The following is a 23,435-nucleotide window of genomic DNA, read 5'->3' as shown; positions in this document are numbered from 1 at the left end:
ATGAAGGGAACAAGAGGGTGCACAGAACTACTAGATGTGGAATATCAGTCTCAACTATGTTGAGTGCAAAAACCTGTTTAAAAGTAAAAATAAAACAGTGATAATTACATACCGCTGGCCAAAATAGTTGAGCTGGACAATGTTGTTGTACTTGATGATTGTTGAATGTTCATGGTGGTGGTAGACAATGTCCCAGAAGTCAATATCTTACAAAGCAGAAGGATAAGTGCAACAAAAAAGGCCATTATTGTTCAACAAGATTAGGATTACTCTTCAGATGATCATATTCTATCGTCTTCATCTTTGAAAGAAAACAAACAATTACCTTCAAAGTTTCTGAAACCTTCAGAATTTTCCATATTTTTGCATAAATTTGACCTAAAGCTGCATTGAATCTAACATATGTTCTAAAAGTAGATAAAGAACCAAATCACACAAACAAGACAAAAATATTATACTTTGTCCGTTTTAGAAATGAGGAAAGAGGTCCAATATCACTGGCCAAAATATATGAATTTTTATAATTGCCAGATAACTTGAACGTGAAGTTGCAGTCTTTTTTAGTCAACAATTAGGTGTTAAAGGGTGACCTGTTTTATTTATAGAAAAGAGATCTATCAAAGTCTGATTTACACAACACGTTTTTGCGTAAGTTTATCATGGCAGGAAAAAAAGAGACTTCCGAGGATGTTGATGCTCCTGGTTAAAAAGAAAGGTCACTCAGCCTCAAACTAAAGAGTTTGGACTCCACTAATCTACAGTCAAACAGATTATGTGTAAATGGAGGAAATTAACCCCTTCATGACCCAGCCTATTTTGACCTTAAAGACCTTGCCATTTTTTGCAATTCTGACCAGTGTCCCTTTATGAGGTAATAACTCGGGAACGCTTCAACGGATCCTAGCGATTCTGAGATTGTTTTCTCGTGACATATTGGGCTTCATGTTAGTGGTAAATTTAGGTCGATAATTTTTGCGTTTATGTGTGAAAAAATTGGAAATTTGGTGAAAATTTTGAAAATTTCGCAATTTTCAAATTTTGAATTTTTATTCTGTTAAACCAGAGAGATATGTGACACAAAATAGTTAATAAATAACATTTCCCACATGTCTACTTTACATCAGCACAATTTTGGAAACAATTTTTTTTTTTGCTAGGAAGTTATAAGGGTTAAAATTTGACCAGCGATTTCTCATTTTTACAACGAAATTTACAAAACCATTTTTTTTAGGGACCACCTCACATTTGAACTCAGTTTGAGGGGTCTATATGGCTGAAAATACCCAAAAGTGACACCATTCTAAAAACTGCACCCCTCAAGGTACTCAAAACCACATGCAAGAAGTTTATTAACCCTTCAGGTGCTTCACAGCAGCAGAAGCAACATGGAAGGAAAAAATGAACATTTAACTTTTTAGTCACAAAAATGATCTTTCAGCAACAATTTTTTTATTTTCCCAATGGTAAAAGGAGAAACTGAACCACGAAAGTTGTTGTCCAATTTGTCCTGAGTACGCTGATACCTCATATGTGGGGGTAAACCACTGTTTGGGCGCACGGCAGGGCTTGAAAGGGAAGGAGCGCCATTTGACTTTTTGAATGAAAAATTGGCTGCACTCTTTAGCGGACACCATGTCACATTTGGAGAGCCCCCGTGTGCCTAAAAATTTGAGCTCCCCCACAAGTGACCCCATTTTGGAAACTAGACGCCCCAGGGAACTTATCTAGATGCATAGTGAGCCCTTTAAACCCCCAGGTGCTTCACAAATTGATCCATAAAAATGAAAAAGTACTTTTTTTTCACAAAAAAATTATTTTAGCCTCAATTTTTTCATTTTCACATGGGCAACAGGATAAAATGGATCCTAAAATTTGTTGGGCAATTTCTCCTGAGTACACCGATACCTCATATGTGGGGGTAAACCACTGTTTGGGCACATGCTAAGGCTCGGAAGGGAAGGAGCGCCATTTGACTTTTTGAATGAAAAATTATCTCCATCGTTAGCGGACACCATGTCACGTTTGGAGAGCCGCCGTGTGCCTAAACATTGGAGCTCCCCCACAAGTGACCCCATTTTGGAAACTAGACCACCCAAGGAACTTATCTAGATGCATATTGAGCACTTTGAACCCCCAGGTGCTTCACAAATTGATCCATAAAAATGAAAAAGTACTTTTTTTTCACAAAAATTTTATTTTAGCCTCAATTTTTTTCATTTTCACATGGGCATCAGGGTAAAATGGATGCTAAAATTTGTTGGGCAATATCTCCTGAGTACACCGATACCTCACATGTAGGCGTAAACCACTGTTTAGGCGCACGGCAAGGCTCGGAAGGGAAGGAGCGCCATTTGACTTTTTGAATGAAAAAATAGCTCCAATCGTTAGCGGACACCATGTCACGTTTGGAGAGCCGCCGTGTGCCTAAACATTGGAGCTCCCCCACAAGTGACCCCATTTTGGAAACTAGACCACCCAAGGAACTTATCTAGATGCATATTGAGCACTTTGAACCCCCAGGTGCTTCACAAATTGATCCATAAAAATGAAAAAGTACTTTTTTTTCACAAAAATTTTATTTTAGCCTCAATTTTTTTCATTTTCACATGGGCATCAGGGTAAAATGGATGCTAAAATTTGTTGGGCAATATCTCCTGAGTACACCGATACCTCACATGTAGGCGTAAACCACTGTTTAGGCGCACGGCAAGGCTCGGAAGGGAAGGAGCGCCATTTCACTTTTTGAATGAAAAATTAGCTCCAATCGTTAGCGGACACTATGTTGTGTATGGAAGGTATGTAGTGTATGTCAGGTTGGTGTGTGTGTGGTGTAGTATTCACCACACACACACACACACACCTGACGTACACTATACCACACCACACCAAACTGACGTACACTACGCCATACACACCCTGACACTACGTCAGGTTGGGTTGTGTAGTGTTAGGTTGGGGTGTGGTGTAGTGTACGTCAGGTAGGTGTGTGTGGTGTAGTGTACACCACACACACACACACACCAACCTGACGTACACTATACCACACCACACACCAACCTGATGTACACTACGCCACACACACCAATCTGACACACTACGTCAGGTTGGTGTGTGTGGTGTAGTGTATGTCAGGTTGGGGTGTGGTGTAGTGTACGTCAGGTAGGTGTGTGTGGTGTACTGTACACCACACACACACACCAACCTGACGTACACTATACCACACCACACACCAACCTGATGTACACTACGCTACACACACCAATCTGACACACTACGTCAGGTTGGTGTGTGTGGTGTAGTGTATGTCAGGTTGGGGTGTGGTGTAGTGTACGTCAGGTAGGTGTGTGTGGTGTACTGTACACCACACACACACACCAACCTGACGTACACTATACCACACCACACACCAACCTGATGTACACTACGCCACACACACCAATCTGACACACTACGTCAGGTTGGTGTGTGTGGTGTAGTGTATGTCAGGTTGGGGTGTGGTGTAGTGTACGTCAGGTTAGTGTGTGTGTGTGGTGTTGTGTATATCAGCCTGGTGTGGGTGAGTTCTGTAGTGGAATATCAGGATGTGGCTAGTCCACGGACGTGTGATGAATTCTGAAGCATTCATTCAAACACAGTGCAGGTTTGTCGGGACACGTTTCACATTGGAAACGAGTTTCCCTTCTTATCCCCCTTTTATAGCACACCCGGCACCTTTTTTTTGCTCTCCCCTCACAGGGAAAATGTTGCACCGGTACCATACGGGAGACTTGAGTTCCAGCAGTGCTGGGGCCCGCTCCTTCCTCGTCTCCAAACATCAGGGCCTTTATCACCGCCTCCTGGAACTGAAGGAAGGTGTTGTTGGTCTGGCCTGCACATCGTGATAGCACGTATGCGTTATACAGTGCCATTTGTACGATGTGCACAGCCAGTTTTTTATACCACACCTTCGTTTTCCGCATGGCACTATAGGGCTGGAGGACTTGATCAGAAAGATCAACTCCCCCCATGTGTTTGTTGTACCCCAGGGCACAGTCCGGTTTGTGGACCTGTGCTGGGGTACCTCGAACAGTGCTGGCCGTGGTGCCGGGACCATGGATTGTTGTCAAGAAAAAGACGTCCCTTTTGTCTTTGAACTTGACCGCAAGCATGTTGCCACTACATTGGGCCCGGCTCTCACCCTTTGGGAGAACCTGCTCAATTAGTGACAAAGGGAGACCCCTCTTGTTTCTGCGCACAGTACCGCAAGCAACGGTAGCTCTGGCAGAGAGGGACTGAAAGAGTGGGATGCTTGTATAAAAGTTATCAACGTACAGATGGTAACCTTTATCAAGCAGTGGGTGAACCAAATCCCACACTATTTTCCCACTCACCCCCAGAGCAGGTGGACAATCTGGGGGCTGGATACTGCTGTCCTTTCCTTGATAAACTCTAAAGCTGAGAGTGTACCCTGAGGTACTCTCACAGATCTTGTAGAGTTTTATCCCGTACCTCGCCCTTTTGCTTGGCAGGTACTGACGGAACTGAAGCCTCCCTTTGAAGTGGATGAGGGATTCATCCACACAAATTTCCCTTTGGGGAATGTACACTTCAGTAAACTTGTTGCTGAAGTGTTCGATGACCGGCCGAATTTTGAACAATCTATCAAAATTCGGGTCATCGCGAGGAAGGATGTCCGTATTGTCCCTAAAGTGGAGAAATGTATGAATCGCCTCAAAACGTTTGCGATTCATAACCATGCCAAATACTGGAGTTTGATATAAAATATCAGTACTCCAGTATTGGCGAAGTTCTGGTTTCTTCACAATTCCCATGTGAAGGACCAGTCCCCAATATTTCATCATTTCTACGGAGTCAACGGGCTTCCAAGCAGTAAATGATGAAACTGGGTTTTGGGCAAAAAATTGCAGGGCGTACAAATTTGTTTGCTCCACCATGAGACTGACGATTGACTCCGAGAAAAAGACTTTGAAAAAGTCTATCTCCCGGAGGTTGGCAGTCTCAAATTGGATTCCTGATTGGGGAATGAAATCAGGAATCCGTGGAGCAAAGTTTTCAGGGACGGGGGTCCAGACGGGGGCACTAGTGCTAGGTTGGGCGTCACTAGCACTAGGTTGGGGGTCACTTACACTTGGCTCCGACTCTCCTCCCCTGGGCTCCGGCTCCCCTCCCCTGGGCTCCGGACGATTTCTCGGCCTGCGACATCTTGGGGGTGGCGAGTCGGTGTCACTAGGGGAGGAAGAGTGGGAGGAATACAGAAAAGTGGGGTCCTCTCCCTCACTATCAGCTTCGGAGGCAAGAAAGGAATATGCCTCCTCAACTGAGTACAGCCTTTGTGACTGGGATGACTGGGATGAGCGGGACATTGTGTGTGTGGTGCGTGTGCGTGTGTAAAAAAAAATCTAAACTTTATTATAGTGTTGCGTGTGCGTGTGTATGTGCGAGTGTTTGGTGCAACTCTTCTGCAGGAGGAGGCTATCAGGTGCGGGGAGCTGTCAGACGCGTGTGGGGGCTGTCAGGCGCGTGGGGGCTGTCAGGCGCGGGGGGCTGTCAGGCGCGGGGGGCTGTCAGGCGCGGGGGGACAGGAGGGGGCTGAGGAGATGCAGCGTCAGATGGAGATGAAGCTGGCAGCAGCAGGTGATCAGGGGGGCAGGGGGTGATCAGGGGGGCAGGGGGTGATCAGTGGGTGATCAGGGGGGCCAGGGGGTGATTAGCGGTGATCACTGAAGAGGGTGATCACCAGGGCAGGAGGGGCTGACAGACACAGGGGCGGTAGCAGAGAAGAAAACGCAGCAGCAGCAGCAGGTGATAAAGGGGGGCAGAGGGGTGATCAGGTGGACGGGGGGGGCAGGGGGTGATCAGGGGGGGCAGGGGGTGATTAGCGGTGATCACTGAAGAGGGTGATCACCAGGGGAGGGGCTGACAGACGCAAACGCGGTAGGAGAGAAGAAAACACAGCAGCAGCAGCGGGTGATGAAGGGGGGCAGAGGGGTGATCAGGTGGACAGTGGGGGGGCAGGGGGTGATCAGGGGGGGTAGGGGGTGATCAGGGGGGGCAGGGGGTGATTAGCTGAAGATCACTGAAGAGGGTGATCACCAGGGGAGGAGGGGCTGACAGACGCAGGGGGCAGTAGGAGAGAAAACACAGCAGCAGCAGCAGGTGATAAAGGGGGGCAGGGGGTGATAAGGTGGACAGGGGGGGCAGGGGGTGATCGGGGGGTAGGGGGTGATCGGGGGGGGCAGGGGGTGATTAGTGGTGATCACTGAGGAGGGTGATCACCAGGGGAGGAGGGGCTAACAGATGCAGGGGGCGATAGGAGAAAAGAAAGTAGAGCAGCACCAGGTGATAAAGGGGGGCAGGGGGTGATCAGGTGGACGGGGGGGCAGGGGGTGATCGGGGGGTAGGGGGTGATCAGGGGGGGGGGGCAGGGGGTGATTAGTGGTGATCACTGAGGAGGATGATCACCAGGGGAGGAGGGGCTAACAGATGCAGGGGGCGATAGGAGAAAAGAAAATAGAGCAGGAGCTGGTGATAAAGGGGGGCTGGGGGATGATCGGGGGGGGCAGGGGGGAGGGAGTGGAGGTTGGGGGGAGTGGAGGACAGGAGAGGGGAGGTACCTGTCCTCAGCAGCAGCGGTGGTACTGGCGGTAGCAGTGGGGGAGGCGGCGGTGGCAGTGGGGGATACGGCGGCGGCGCTCTGAAGATGTGTGCGGCGGCTGCGGCGGCGATCGCGGAGTCTGGGGGGGCAGGTGAGCAGTCGGGCACCTCGCTCCTCAGCTTCCACGGATGGGATGAAGCTGAGGAGCGAGGCAGACGCTGTTTTTCTCCGCCCCTCCAGCTCTGATTGGAGTGCTAACGTCACATGGACGCTAGCTCCAATCAGAGCTGGAGGGGGTTAAAAAAAGGTCAGCAGCGGTGATCGTAGACCCGGGGGGGCAAAGCCACCCCCCCTGGGGTGAAGTACAGGTCCCCCTGCACCTGCGGGTACGGTGACATTTGAATGACCCCGGTCACCGGACCCGCAGGGAAGCATTCCCGCCATGACGCCACATAGGCGTCATGGGTCGGAATGGCACCGACTTTCATGACGCCTACGTGGCGTCATGGGTCGGGAAGGGGTTAAAGACCATTATTACCTTCCCCAGGAGTGGTTGATTAACACAAATCACTGCGCTACCAAATGCATACTAAAGTCTGCAAAGTCACAAAGGAACCCAAGATAACATCTAAGCAACTAAAGTCCTCTGAGTCCAGTGAGCAATTGTCAAGCACCAGTTATGCTTCTGTGCAATCTCGCGTGTGATCCCCACAAGGATCAAAGAAGTAAAGATTCCAAAAATTCCTAAAATATGGGGATAAAACGTAGCTTTAAAATCATCATTGAAATCACATGGCAAAAATACAAAATCGAGTTTGATGATGCATCGTCTGGTGCGTGAGAATCATTCACTGGACTCACAGGACTTCAGTTGCTTAGACGTTATCTTGGGATCCTTCGGGACCTTGTATTGTATTCATTGGTAGTGGAGTGATTTTTGTTATTTTTTTTTTGTTAAAAAGTGATTTTAAGAGTGGAATAAAAACTACATTTTAACATTTTATCCCTATATAAATTGGTGCCTCGGAACTTTTTTTAAATCTCATCCAAATCCCTCTCTCGAATTAGCTAATGTTCATGTTAGTGAGTCCATCATCAGAAGATCACTGAACAACAATAGCAGGATTGCAAAGAGAAAGAGACTTCTCTCCAAAAGGAACATTTTTGCAAATCCGCAGATTGTTAAAGATCACCTGGACAAACCGGAAGACTACTGGAACTAAGTTTTGTTGATGGATGAGACCAAAATTGAGCTTTTGGGTTGTGATGAGAATTATGTCTGGAGAAATAAAAAGATTCCATTAGGGCATGAAAATCTCGAAGCATCTATGAAACATGGTGGTGGTAGTATCACGGTTTGGGCACGTTTTGCTGTATCTGAATCAGGAAGGCAACCATCATTCATGGAACATTGAATTCTGAATTATACCAGCAAATTCTAACAGAATATATCAAGACGTCTGTCCATGAGCTCATTCGCAAGAGAACAAGGGTCATGCAGCAAGACAAACAACCCAACAAAAACAAGTTCTTCTACCAAAGAATGAGTTTAGTTTTGGAAACACCAAGTCACAGTCTTGACCTTAGTCCTATAAAAATATTGTGAAAAGACCCGAATTGAGAAGTTCATGGGAAAAATCCACCAGCATTACAAAGGTGAAGCTGTTTTGTATGGGAGGAATGAGCTAAAATTTCATTAAGGACGAGTCAACAGTTACGAGTCAACGAGTCACCAAATACTGAACGCAAAGGTTCACATACTCCCAGACATGTGACATTGGATCAGTTTCCACATTTATAAATGACAAAAAAAGTATATTTTTAACTAATTTGTTTGATGTGGTTCTTTCTATAAAAATTAGTATCTTAAGAGAAGACACATTACAAATTGTGCCGAGTGCAGAATGTCTAAAAAGTCCCTAACCCCTCTGTACCCCCATAAATGACTCTACAAACTATACGAATGTAAATCATTATGGGTCAAAGTTGGTTATACGAATATTTTAAGATTTCTAAGAATTTATATAAGAATGTCGCTGCTTAAGAGTAACATACTTTTTTTTTCCTCTGAGGGCAAGAATTGAGGAAATGATATTGCACAATGTAGTCTAATGGTATATCTTGATTTTTGGAATGCAGATATGTATGAAAGGGTTAAAGATAATACTTACTGTATGTGTGTATAATTGCGCTAGGGATGAACCGATAGCAATATCTAGATGATAAGCAGACCTTATCTACGGAACTACAGTTTTTTTGGCCTCTGCAACATTGCAATAAAGTGTAATAACAGGCGATCAAAATAATGTATCTACCCAAAATGGTATCAATAAAAATATCTGCACACTGCATAAACAATAAGCCGTCATCCAGCCCCAGATCTCAAAAAAATATAAACGCTACGTGTCTCAGAAAATATCGACAAACGCAAAAACTTTTTTTCATGCAAATTTCGGACATTTGTTTCACCACTTAAATAAAAGTTAAACTATAGACGTTTGATATCCGCAAACTCGTCCTGACCTGAGTAATCATATTACTAGGACAGTTTTACCATCTAGTGAACATGGTAAATAAAAAAAAATGTGAAATTGCACATTTTTTGCCATTTCAACACACCATATGGTAAAACAATGGTGTCATTCAAAAGTACATCTCATTCCACAAAAATGAGCCCTCATAAAAATAAAAAAGATTTAAGAAAAAATAAAAAAAAAAGTTATGGCTCCTGGTAGAAGGGGAGGATATATACATATAAAAAAGAAAATGACCAATAATTAAAATTATAAGTATTAAATTAATTTACCCCATTCAAGATTCACAGAAAATTAGATTTGGGGAAATATATATTTATTAATTTCTACAGAAATGGTAAAAGCGGAGAGAAAGAATTTTTAATATTTGTAAGAATCATCATCATCAATTTTTTCAGACCTAAAGCAGAAGATTGTATTTGGGTTTTAGTGATAGAAAGTAGCAATATGATAATAGATCATTTCCACTGAATAATTGCTGTCCCCATTGGGGCATATAATCTAATTTCCTTATCAGTCTTTGGAAGAAAGTAGAAGTACTCGGAGGAAGCCAAACTAATAATACTAATAGTAACTAAATCTTACATTTTAAAATAAAGCAAATTAATTATTAAAAAAAATAAAAATAAGAAGAGACAAATTCAGATTCTCAGATAAATCCATAAATTTAAAATAGAACAGACTTAATCCTTACATAATCAGGCGAGTATCGCACTCTCGTCCTCTCACCAATCCTTCCGAAGTGACAGTGCTGGACATAAGTGCAATCTTCTGTCTTAAATTCTCGTTGTCTCCTGCAGGTTTTGAAGGTGTGCACTTACATTGTTTTCTTTACAACTAGAATTTCAAGTATTTTTTAGTCTCATTTTTTTTTTAAACTTTTCAAAGTATTTCATGCTTATTTCATTTGCTCAAGAATAACATTTAAAAAATGTGAAAAAATATGCGAATCCAAAATGTGTCCTTTAGGGTTGAGCGAAACGGGTCGTTCATTTTCAAAAGTCGCCGACTTTTGGCAAAGTCGGGTTTCAAGAAACCCGATCCGACCCCTGTGCGGGGTCGGCCATGCGGTACGCGACTTTCGCGCCAAAGTCGCGTTTCAATGACGCGAAAAGCGCCATTTCTCAGCCAATGAAGGTAAACGCAGAGTGTGGGCAGCGTGATGACATAGGTCCTGGTCCCCACCATCTTAGAGAAGGGCATTGCAGTGATTGGCTTGCTGTCTGCGGCGTCACAGGGGCTATAAAGGGGCGTTCCCGCCGACCGCCATCTTACTGCTGCTGATCTGAGCTTAGGGAGAGGTTGCTGCCGCTTCGTCAGAAGCAGGGATAGCGTTAGGCAGGGTCCATTAACCCCCAAACCGCTTGTGCTGTAGCGATTTCCACTGCCCAACACCACCTTCGGTGTGCAGGGACAGTGGAAGCTACATTTTTTTTTCCCCTCAGCGCTGTAGCTCATTGGGCTGCCCTAGAAGGCTCCCTGATAGCTGCATTGCTGTGTGTACGCCGCTGTGCAAACCAACTGCTTTTTTCAAAGCACAAATCCTCTTGTTCCTTCCTTTCTGCACAGCTATCTTTTTTGTTTGTACACACTTTTTATTTAATTTGTGCATCAGTCCACTCCTTATTGCTGCCTGCCATACCTGGCTGAGATTACTGCAGGGAGATAGTAATTGTAGGACAGTCCCTGTTTTTTTTTTTTTTTTTGTGGGAGATTAAGATTGACATTTCTGCTAGAGTGCCATCCCTGTGTGTGCCATCTCTCACTCAGTGGGCCATAGAAAGCCTATTTATTTTTTTGCTTGATTTGGGTTCTAAAATCTACCAGAAAAAATCACTACATCAATCAGTGGGAGAAAAATATTGGCCTCAGGGCTTGTGTGCCACTCCTGACTCCTGTGTGCATCATCACTCACTCAGTGGGCCATAGAAAGCCCATTTTTTTTTTTTTTTGCTTTATTTGGGTTCTAAATTCTACCTGAAAAAATCAATAAATTAATCAGTGGGAAATTAATATTGGCCTTTGGGCTTGTGTGCCAGTCCTAAGCGTGCCATCTCTCTCTGTCTCTCAGATAGTGGGCCATAGAAAGCCTATTTATTATTTTTTTTATTGGGTTTATAAATTTTCCCTGGAACAAAAAAAAAAAGTGGGAGATAAATATTGGCCTCTGGGCTTGTGTGCCACTCCTGACTCCTGTGTGCGTCATCTCTCACTCAATGGGCCATAGAAAGCCTTTTTTTGTTTTATTTGTTTTCTAAATTCTCCCTGAAAAAATCATTTTATTTTATTTGGTTTCTAAATTCTTCCTGAAAAAATCATTTTATTCTATTTTTTTTTTCCTAAAGTCTCCCTGAAAAAAAAATAAAAAATCAGTGGGAGATTAATATTGCCCTTTCTGCTTGTGTGCCAGTCTTGACTCCTGGGTGTGCCATCTCTCTCTCTCTCTCCAATTGTGGGCCATAGAAAGCCTATTATTTTTCTTAGCTTGATTTGGGTTCCAAAATCTACCTGAAAAAATCACTACATCAATCAGTGGGAGATAAATATTGGCCTCTGGGCTTGTGTGCCACTCCTGACTCCTGTGTGCGTCATCTCTCACTCAGTGGGCCATAGAAAGGCTTTTTTTGTTTTATTTGTTTTCTAAATTCTCCCTGAAAAAATCATTTTATTTTATTTGGTTTCTAAATTCTTCCTGAAAAAATCATTTTATTCTATTTTTTTTTTTCCTAAAGTCTCCCTTAAAAAAAAAAAAAATCAAATCAGTGGGAGATTAATATTTACATTTGTGCTTCAGTGACAGTCCTGCGTGTGTGGCATCTCTCTCATTTGTTGCCACCAACAACAGAGTGTGTAACATTGTGCCTGATTTTCGTTGTGGTCTCACTCACCTGTAAAGGGGTAGCTAAATCATACTGAAGTTATAGCTCACCGTGCAATTTGTGTGACAGCAACAAATACCGTTAGTTTGTTTACGTTTTTAAAACAATGAGGAAGTATGGTGGAAGAGGTCGTGGCCGGGGGCGTTCATTGTCAGCTGGTAATGAGGGTAGTGGTAGTGGTGGAGCATCAGCTGGTCGTGGGAAAAAAAATATTGCACCTAAGTCTGGAGCTGTGGAGCCAGGTTCGTCGTCAGGCTACACAAGGCCTCGAACGCTCCCTTTTCTGGGAGTAGGAAAACCGCTTTTAAAGCCGGAGCAGCAAGAGCAAGTTTTGGCTTATCTTGCTGACTCAGCCTCTAGCTCTTTTGCCTCCTCTCGTGAAACTGGTAAATGTCAAAGCAGCGCGTCGTTAGTGGATGTTCACGGTCAGGGACAAGTCGCTTCCTTGTCCTCTTCAGCAAAAACAACAACAGAGAAGAATGCAGCAGGCGACACAACGGGTTACTCCATGGAGCTCTTTACACATACCGTCCCTGGCTTAGAAAGTGAAGCAGTTAACAGTCCATGCCCATTACAAGTTGAATCTGACATGGAGTGCACTGATGCACAGCCACAGCCAGACTACTATGCTGGTCCTTTGACTCAGACCACAACATTGCCCTCGCAGGGTGCTGATCAAGAATCAGACCCTGATGAGACTATGTTGCCCCATCACGAACGCTATACCACCGACCGACACGGTGACACAGACGAAGTTGCACACGAGCTACAAGAAGAGGTAATAGATGACCCAGTTCTTGACCCCGATTGGCAGCCATTGGGGGAACAGGGTGCAGGCGGCAGCAGTTCTGAAGCGGAGGAGGAGGGGCCGCAGCAGGCATCAACATCGCAACAGGTTCCATCTGCCGGGCCCGTATCTTGCCCAAAACGCGTGGCAAAGCCAAAACCTGTTGGAGGACAGCGTGGCCATCCGGTTAAAGCTCAGTCTGCAATGCCTGAAAAGGTATCCGATGCTAGAAAGAGTGCAGTCTGGCATTTTTTTAAACAACATCCAATTGATCAGCGCAAAGTCATCTGTCAAAAATGTTCAACTACCTTAAGCAGAGGACAGAATCTGAAAAGTCTCAATACAAGTTGCATGCATAGACATTTAACCACCATGCATTTGCAAGCCTGGACTAACTACCAAACGTCCCTTAAGGTTGTAGCACCCTCGGCCAATGAAGCTAGTCATCATCTTCAGCATCTACCCTTCCGGCAGTGTAGGGCCACCATTTTCCGCACCACCTGCAGTATCTGTGCAGGTTTCTTTGCCAGGCCAAAGCAGTCAGGGTCAGGGAATCACCAGTTTCGTAGTAGGAAACACTGCATCTAGGGCACCGGCGGCAACAATACCATCTCCCACCGTCTCTCAGTCTGCCATGTCCACCGGCACCCCCGCTAGTTCCACGATCTCCAGCTCTCCAGTCCAGCTCACCCTACATGAGACTATGGTTAGAAAAAGGAAGTACTTAGCCTCGCATCCGCGTACACAGGGTTTGAACGCACACATAGCTAGACTAATCTCGTTAGAGATGATGCCCTACCGGTTAGTTGAAAGCAAAGCTTTCAAAGCCCTGATGGACTACGCTGTACCACGCTACGAGCTACCCAGTCGACACTTTTTTTCCAGAAAAGCCATCCCAGCCCTCCACCAGCATGTTAAAGAGCGCATCGTCCATGCACTCAGGCAATCTGTGAGCACAAAGGTGCACCTGACAACAGATGCATGGACCAGTAGGCATGGCCAGGGACGTTACGTGTCCATCACGGCACACTGGGTAAATGTGGTGGATGCAGGGTCCACAGGGGACAGCAAGTTTGGGACAGTTCTGCCTAGCCCACGGTCTAGGAAACAATTGGCTGTAGCCGTTCGCACCCCCTCCTCCTCCTCTTCGTCCTCCTGCAGAAGCGAGAGCTCGTCCACAGACCGCAGTCGCACAACCACTCCATCCGCAGCTGCCACTGTTGCACACCAGGTCTCCCATTATGGGGCAGCTACTGGCAGCTACTGGCAAACGTCAGCAGGCTGTATTGGCTATGAAGTGTTTGGGCGACAACAGACACACCGCGGAAGTTCTGTCCGAGTTCTTGCAGAAAGAAACGCAGTCGTGGCTGGGCACTGTAGATCTTGAGGCAGGCAAGGTAGTGAGTGATAACGGAAGGAATTTCATGGCTGCCATCTCCCTTTCCCAACTGAAACACATTCCTTGCCTGGCTCACACCTTAAACCTGGTGGTGCAGTGCTTCCTGAAAAGTTATCCGGGGTTATCCGACCTGCTCCTCAAAGTGCGTGGACTTTGCTCACATATCTGCCGTTCACCCGTACACTCCAGCCGTATGCAGACCTATCAGCGTTCTTTGAACCTTCCCCAGCATCGCCTAATCATAGACGTTGCAACAAGGTGGAACTCAACACTGCACATGCTTCAGAGACTGTGTGAACAGAGGCGGGCTGTTATGTTTTTGTGGGAGGATACACATACACGGGCAGGCAGTAGGATGGCAGACATGGAGTTGTCAGGTGTGCAGTGGTCGAAGATTCAAGACATGTGTCAAGTCCTTCAGTGTTTTGAGGAATGCACACGGCTGGTTAGTGCAGACAACGCCATAATAAGCATGAGCATCCCCCTAATGCGTCTGCTGATGCAAAGTTTGACGCACATAAAGGATCAGGCGTCTGCAGCTGAGGAAGAGGAAAGCCTTGATGACAGTCAGCCATTGTCTGGCCAGGGCAGTGTACAGGACGAGGTAGCGGGCGAAGAGGAGGAGGAGGACGAGGAGGATGATGGGGATGATTATATTTTTAATGAGGAAGCTTTTCCGGGGCCACTGGAAATTGGTGGCGCGGCAAGGCCGGGTTCTGGTTTTTTGAGGGACACAAGTGACGTGGATTTGCCTGAAACTGCCCCTCAACCAAGCACAACCGCAGATTTGAGAACTGGAACTTTGGCCCACATGGCGGATTATGCCTTACGTATCCTCAAAAGGGACACACGCATAACTAAAATGATGAATGATGACTGGTTGGCCTGCCTCCTTGATCCTCGCTATAAAGGCAAATTGCAAAATATAATGCCACATGAGAACTTGGAACTAATATTAGCAACCAAACAATCAACTCTTGTTGACCGTTTGCTTCTGGCATTCCCTGCACACAGCGCCCGTGATCGTTCTCACACGAGCTGCAGGGGCCAGCAGACCAGAGGAGTTAGAGGGGCAGAAATCAGAAGTGGCGTTGGCCAGAGGGGTTTTCTGACCAGGTTGTGGAGTGATTTTGCTATGACCGCAGACAGGACAGGTACTGCAGCATCAATTCAAAGTGACAGGAGACAACATTTGTCCAGTATGGTTACAAACTATTTTTCATCCCTTATCGATGTTCTCCCTCAACCGTCATTCCCATTTGATTACTGGGCATCAAAATTAGACACCTGGCCAGAATTGGCAGAATATGCATTGCAGGAGCTTGCTTGCCTGGCAGCTAGTGTCCTATCAGAAAGAGTATTCAGTGCTGCAGGTTCAATACTAACAGAAAAAAGGACTCGTCTGGCTACCCAAAATGTAGATGATCTAACCTTCATTAAAATGAACCACAACTGGATTTCGAAATCTTTTGCCCCACCTTGCCCGGCTGACACCTAGCTTTCCTATGAAAAGGTCTTGCCTGTGGACTATTCTGAATGCCTTTTCCAATCTCGTAATTTTCTGCACCTGATTGTCCAGCATACGACATGTTTACACCTCACTAAATGGCCAAACTCCCCACACGGGGCCGTGGTATCGACACTTGGCGACAGCACCCGTGAGAGTGCAGTTTGTCTGAAGAGGTGGGTGAGCCCGCTTTTGGTCGACGGCACTGCCACTCGGTCCCTCCTAGTACAATAAAGTGTCTCTGGCGGTGGTGGTGCGCACCCAACGTCAGACACACCGTTGTAATATGAGGGGCCCAGGGCCTGTACCGCCGGCCACAAGACAGTTCCCCCCCCCAGCTCAAACAGTGCTCTACCACTTGCAAAATTATCTCACAGCTCCACCAATGTTTAGTCTATGCGCTGACATCCTTCAATGCCTGCCACTGACAATACCATTGTATTGACATTTTTGTTATGTTAGGCCTTCGATGCCTGTCTGTGGTCACTCCTTCCACTAGGCCTCCACTGACCACACCACTGCTGCCCGTGTACCCCTGGAACCAATTTAAAATTGCCTACAGCCATGTGTTATTATTTTAGGCCTTCGATGCCTGTCTGCGGTCACTCCTTCCACTAGGCCTCCACTGACCACACCACTGCTGCCCGTGTACCCCTGGAACCAATTTAAAATTGCCTACAGCCATGTGTTATTATTTTAGGCCTTCGATGCCTGTCTGCGGTCACTCCTTCCACTAGGCCTCCACTGACCACACCACTGCTGCCCGTGTACCCCTGGAACCAATTTAAAATTGCCTACAGCCATGTGTTATTATTTTAGGCCTTCGATGCCTGTCTGCGGTCACTCCTTCCACTAGGCCTCCACTGACCACACCACTGCTGCCCGTGTACCCCTGGAACCAATTTAAAATTGCCTACAGCCATGTGTTATTATTTTAGGCCTTCGATGCCTGTCTGCGGTCACTCCTTCCACTAGGCCTCCACTGACCACACCACTGCTGCCCGTGTACCCCTGGAACCAATTTAAAATTGCCTACAGCCATGTGTTATTATTTTAGGCCTTCGATGCCTGTCTGCGGTCACTCCTTCCACTAGGCCTCCACTGACCACACCACTGCTGCCCGTGTACCCCTGGAACCAATTTAAAATTGCCTACAGCCATGTGTTATTATTTTAGGCCTTCGATGCCTGTCTGCGGTCACTCCTTCCACTAGGCCTCCACTGACCACACCACTGCTGCCCGTGTACCCCTGGAACCAATTTAAAATTGCCTACAGCCATGTGTTATTATTTTAGGCCTTCGATGCCTGTCTGCGGTCACTCCTTCCACTAGGCCTCCACTGACCACACCACTGCTGCCCGTGTACCCCTGGAACCAATTTAAAATTGCCTACAGCCATGTGTTATTATTTTAGGCCTTCGATGCCTGTCTGCGGTCACTCCTTCCACTAGGCCTCCACTGACCACACCACTGCTGCCCGTGTACCCCTGGAACCAATTTAAAATTGCCTACAGCCATGTGTTATTATTTTAGGCCTTCGATGCCTGTCTGCGGTCACTCCTTCCACTAGGCCTCCACTGACCACACCACTGCTGCCCGTGTACCCCTGGAACCAATTTAAAATTGCCTACAGCCATGTGTTATTATTTTAGGCCTTCGATGCCTGTCTACGGTCACTCCTTCCACTAGGCCTCCACTGACCACACCACTGCTGCCCGTGTACCCCTGGAACCAATTTAAAATTGCCTACAGCCATGTGTTATTATTTTAGTCCTTCGATGCCTGTCTGCGGTCACTCCTTCCACTAGGCCTCCACTGACCACACCACTGCTGCCCGTGTACCCCTGGAACCAATTTAAAATTACCTACAGCCATGTGTTATTATTTTAGGCCTTTGATGCCTGTCTGCGGTCACTCCTTCCACTAGGCCTCCACTGACCACACCACTGCTGCCCGTGTACCCCTGGAACCAATTTAAAATTGCCTACAGCCATGTGTTATTATTTTAGGCCTTCGATGCCTGTCTGCGGTCACTCCTTCCACTAGGCCTCCACTGACCACACCACTGCTGCCCGTGTACCCCTGGAACCAATTTAAAATTGCCTACAGCCATGTGTTATTATTTTAGGCCTTCGATGCCTGTCTGCGGTCACTCCTTCCACTAGGCCTCCACTGACCACACCACTGCTGCCCGTGTACCCCTGGAACCAATTTAAAATTGCCTACAGCCATGTGTTATTATTTTAGGCCTTCGATGCCTGTCTGCGGTCACTCCTTCCACTAGGCCTCCACTGACCACACCACTGCTGCCCGTGTACCCCTGGAACCAATTTAAAATTGCCTACAGCCATGTGTTATTATTTTAGGCCTTCGATGCCTGTCTGTGGTCACTCCTTCCACTAGGCCTCCACTGACCACACCACTGCTGCCCGTGTACCCCTGGAACCAATTTAAAATTGCCTACAGCCATGTGTTATTATTTTAGGCCTTCGATGCCTGTCTGCGGTCACTCCTTCCACTAGTCCTCCACTGACCACACCACTGCTGCCCGTGTACCCCTGGAACCAACATCAGAAAATATAAAAATAAGTATTTTGCTTATAAAAAAGAAAATACTGGAGAGATATCAAATGCAGACATTTTAACATTAAAAACAAACACATACAACAAAAATCTGGTACAGTACTAAAAATGGCCACCAGCTACAATAACTTTCTCCTGCAAGTAGTTAACTGAAAGGTTTTTTCAATTTTAAACACAGATATGGCATCCACCGAGTGTTGTCCTGTCGCGTCTTCTTTATATTATTGCCAAGAAGATGCAAAACAATGAAAATAATAAAATCATTATTTACCAAAAAAATAGAGTAAGTCAAAACCACATTGCAAATAAACATTCATTACAAATAAAGAAGCAGGGCGCGTCCGAGGGTGAGTATATACCTAATAAGAATATAATCATCCTCGGACGCGCCCTGCTTCTTTCCGACAGCCTTCCTTCCTAAGAATCAGCCCTTCCGTGGTGTAGAGAGAGGGTTTGTTACACTCCAAGGTGTTCCCCAGGTTGCCTTTCCTGAGCTTCGATCTTCCGGCTCTCGTTTAGTAGTTATTGGAAACTACGCTGCATTAGGCCTACAAATTGGGTATGGGGTGTAGAGAGATGGTGTGTTCCACTGTAGAGAGATGGTGTGTTCCACTCCAAGGTGTTCCCCAGGTTTCCTCGCCAATGCTTCGATCATCATGCTCTCGTTTAGTAGTTGTTGGAAACTACGCTGCATTAGGCCTACAAATTGGGTATGGGGTGTAGAGAGATGGTGTGTTCCACTCCAAGGTGTTCCCCAGGTTTCCTCTCCATTGCTTCGATCTTCATGCTCTCGTTTAGTAGTTGTTGGAAACTACGCTGCATTAGGCCTACAAATTGGGTATGGGGTGTAGAGAGATGGTGTGTTACACTCCAAGGTGTTCCCCAGGTTTCCTCTCCATTGCTTCGATCTTCCGGCTCTCTTTTAGTAGTTGTTGGAAACTACGCTGCATTAGGCCTACAAATTGGGTATGGGGTGTAGAGAGATGGTGTGTTACACTCCAAGGTGTTCCCCAGGTTTCCTCTCCATTGCTTCGATCTTCCGGCTCTCGTTTAGTAGTTGTTGGAAACTACGCTGCATTAGGCCTACAAATTGGGTATGAGGTGTAGAGAGATGGTGTGTTCCACTGTAGAGAGATGGTGTGTTCCACTCCAAGGTGTTCCCCAGGTTTCCTCGCCAATGCTTCGATCATCATGCTCTCGTTTAGTAGTTGTTGGAAACTACGCTGCATTAGGCCTACAAATTGGGTATGGGGTGTAGAGAGATGGTGTGTTCCACTCCAAGGTGTTCCCCAGGTTTCCTCGCCAATGCTTCGATCATCATGCTCTCGTTTAGTAGTTGTTGGAAACTACGCTGCATTAGACCTACAAATTGGGTATGGGGTGTAGAGAGATGGTGTGTTCCACTCCAAGGTGTTCTCCAGGTTGCCTTTCCTGAACTTCTATCTTCAGGCTCTCATTAAATTGTGGTTAAACGGAACAACTGCATTTGGCGTACTAGTTGGTTTGGGGCCTACTATCGGTGTCTGCCGCTCCTTGCTGTTCTCCTGGTTTCCTGTCCTGAAATTCCGTTTTCAGGCGCTCGTTAAGTAGTTGTTAATGTTAGACTGCATTTGGCCTACTAGTTGGGTTGGGGCCTACTATCGGTGTCTGCCACTCCTTGCTGTTCTCCTCCACTGAACAAAGCTGTGCCGCCTGTTTACTACTGTTGCCAATTTTGAACTGCATTTCGACTACTTACTGATTTGGGCCTACTCTCTGTGTCAGCCTCTCATTCCAGTTGTCCTCCACTGCAATGCCCCCTGATTAGTCCTGTGTTACCAATTTTGAACTGCATTTAGCCCACTTTATTCTTTGGGCCTATATCTGTGTTTCCTCCTCATCCTGCCCATTGCCCAGCCAGTGATAGATGAGTCTGCTGGTACATTGACCCATAACGCAACATTTCCCGTGCACGCTACACTGCAAGATTGTGACCCTGCTGAAAGTCAGGTCCCCCTTCCCGCATACCATACCACCTTACACGGGGACAAACAGGAAGGTGCAGATGAAAGTGCAGGTTCCTTCATCAGGTGGGGGGAGGAATACTAGTTGGCGACGTCACTGGCACAGGGCCTCTCATGGTACGCAAAAGTGTTGCTGCCGGTGGGAGGCGCCCCCGCCGTGCAAACACACCGCTGTACTTTGAGGGGCCCTGTGCCAGTGCCAATGCCAACGAGTGGGCCCCCCCTGCTTGCTCAGGTTCACAGCACTTGCAAAGTTGAAATACTTACCTCTCCCTGCTCCACTGCCGTGACGTGGTCCAGATTTCCTGGGCCCACTAATTACTTGAACCAGCCCTACCCACCACAACTTTAGCCAAATGAACCCCAATTTCAAATGCCTTCCAATTATTATAAGGTAAATTACGCTTGACAAGCTTCATTAAGAAGAATGGATGGTTTTGACATTAAAATGGGCACTCTAGGTGTTTTCCTGGCCCCCACTCACTGCCGACTATGCTGCCCCATTGACTTGCATTGGGTTTCGTGTTTCGGTCGATCCCGACTTTACGTCATAATCGGCCGATTTCACTCGACCCGACTTTTGAGATAGTCGGGTTTCGCGAAACCCGGCTCGACTCTAAAAAGGTCAAGGTCGCTCAACTCTAGTGTCCTTCAAAATGAAAAGCAAAACTTTCTCGATGTGTTTTTTTTCTTATTCGAATATGATGAATCTGCTAGAAAATGAAGAATTAAAATCAAAATTAAACTTTCAAAATTTTCACAGAATGATGTCCCCAGCCAACTTCCCACACTGTATGATGTGCCCACAAAGCCTGCCCCACAGTATGATGACTAGAGATGAGCGAAACCTTTCAAGGTTCGGTTTGATTCGCTGAACGATTAGGCATTTGCCGAACATGTTAGTTTAACAGTTAGACGAAATGTTAGATTCGGAAATGTGGACTCCTGGCTGGAGAAAAACTAGTAGCACTAAATATTTATATCCTTAAATGTGGCCTTGTTTCAAGAACATGCTGTTAGCGCAAACAATCTGTATTTTCAAATGTGGACTCATGCCTGTCCAAAAATATTACCAGCATAAAGTATTTTTTCTGGAGAAATGTGGCCGTGGCCTTACTTCTGAACCACAGTACTACCACAAATAATATATATTTTGAAATGTGGACTCCTGCCTTGGCCAAAATATTCCCAGCCCAACGTACTGCTTTCCCAAAATGTGGCATTGTTTCAGGACAACAGTATTAGCACAAAGAATTTGTATTTTCAAATGTGGCCTTCTGATTTGTCCATGAAACAAAGTTTTATCACAAACGATTTTAGGTAGCAAACGGGGCCTCCGGAGATTGTCAGCTTTTGCACAGTCTACTTCAATGCTGGAAGATCGATTTCTCCCAGGAGAGGATCCTATCTATTTCACTGACAAGTTCACTTAAAGTACCAGCTTTAGCACAGGAGTGACCTCTCTGCCCTGAGGCACTGAGGCAATGGCGCCAGGAAAACAAGATGTCCGCTTTTTATATGGCAAGGGACATGTGACTTTGGCAGCCAATCGCAGAAGACCTTGTGTCATGACGTTGTGGATGGTTTCGGCACCCTGATTGGCTGCCAGAATCAACACACATAAAGTTAAGGGGAAAAAATAGAATGCGCCGCTCCTCTAACCTCTCCACATGCTCCTCTAACCTCTCCCCATGCTCCTCTAACCTCTCCACACCCCCTCAGAAAACACACCGCACCGTTCGTCATGCAGGACCATTATCCTAGCCATGTATTGCAAACTTTCATAAATTTTTCTCTGACGTTCACATCCAGGGAGATTATCTACAGTGCCATGGGTTGTAAACTTCTTGATAATGTTGTGCACCCTGCACAAAGGAACATCAAGATCTCTGGAGATGGACTTCTAGCCTTGAGATTGTTGATATTGTTCAATAATTTAGGTTCTCAAGTCCTCAGACAGTTCTCTTCTTTCTGTTCTCCATGCTTAGTGTGGCACACACAGACACACAATGCGAAGATTGAGATTCTCCTCTTTTGTCTTGTTTCAGGTGTATTTTTCATATTGTTCACACCTGTTACTTGCCACAGGTGATTTTGAAAGAGCATCACATGCTGGACACAAAGTTGTTTACCCACATTTTTGGAAAGGTGCCCACAATTTTGGCCAGCCCATTTTTGGTGTCTTGTGTGAAATTATGCCCAATTTGCCTTTTTTTCTCTATTTTTTTCTGTGGTTCCAATGCAGACATAGGCAATAAATATGTGCATAAGTAATTGCAGTAATGTTCTGGGAGAAATACTTCATTTTCTGGAACAATTTAAAGGTCACCAACACTTTTGGCTATGACTGTATGCTCCCTAATGATTGTTTACTTGCCTTGTAGTCCTTGTTATTATCACTGCACATTACTTTACTGCACCGAAGAAGTCGTGTTACTTGATAACAAATATCCCATAAAGCTTCCTTGTGCAGAATGATTCCGCGAAGTCAATAATGTCCTTTGTACACTTGTATATTGGGTTCGTGGATACCTTGGTAAATTACTTGGGATGTTAGCTCGATAGTTCTACAACAAACTTATGGATGAGTGTTTATTGGAACTGCTCTTCAGACTAAAGTGTCAATATGGTTCACCGGTGACGTCGTTTCGAGGTCATGTCAGTCGCAAATCTTTTTTTTCACCAGTTTTTAACTTCCTTTGCCCCCATTTTTGTGTAGCATCTACCTCTACAAAGGCTTTTACCATGATTCACAAATCTTAGATGTGATGTAATAAGACTTTGCAAATATTAACATTGGTTTGCCGAGTTTGGTGGTTTTCCATTCATTTTTTTTTGTCATTCAATACCCAATGTGCAAGTTATTACTTTCCAATAAAAAAAAGTAAATCTAGGAGTCCTTGTCCTGTGATTAATACACAAGGGTCCTTTGCTGTTGATTGCATTATCCAGACACTGCCTCAGGATGGCAACCGATGATTGACACAATTGAGGAGTCCACAACTTCGGTTGAACATATGGCCGTAATCTCTCTATGGCTCGAAGATTAGTTTCTAAATAAAAAAGAGAAGTGTCATTAGATTACAATATATGAGTAAATGTTAGATGTGTAGTTGGCAGAAGAGTCAGATTCGGGGTTGGATTGGTC

This window comes from Ranitomeya imitator, chromosome 10 (assembly GCF_032444005.1).
Source record: "Ranitomeya imitator isolate aRanImi1 chromosome 10, aRanImi1.pri, whole genome shotgun sequence".
In the NCBI taxonomy this organism is placed as follows: domain Eukaryota; kingdom Metazoa; phylum Chordata; class Amphibia; order Anura; family Dendrobatidae; genus Ranitomeya; species Ranitomeya imitator.
Note: the sequence above shows the minus strand (reverse complement) of the source record.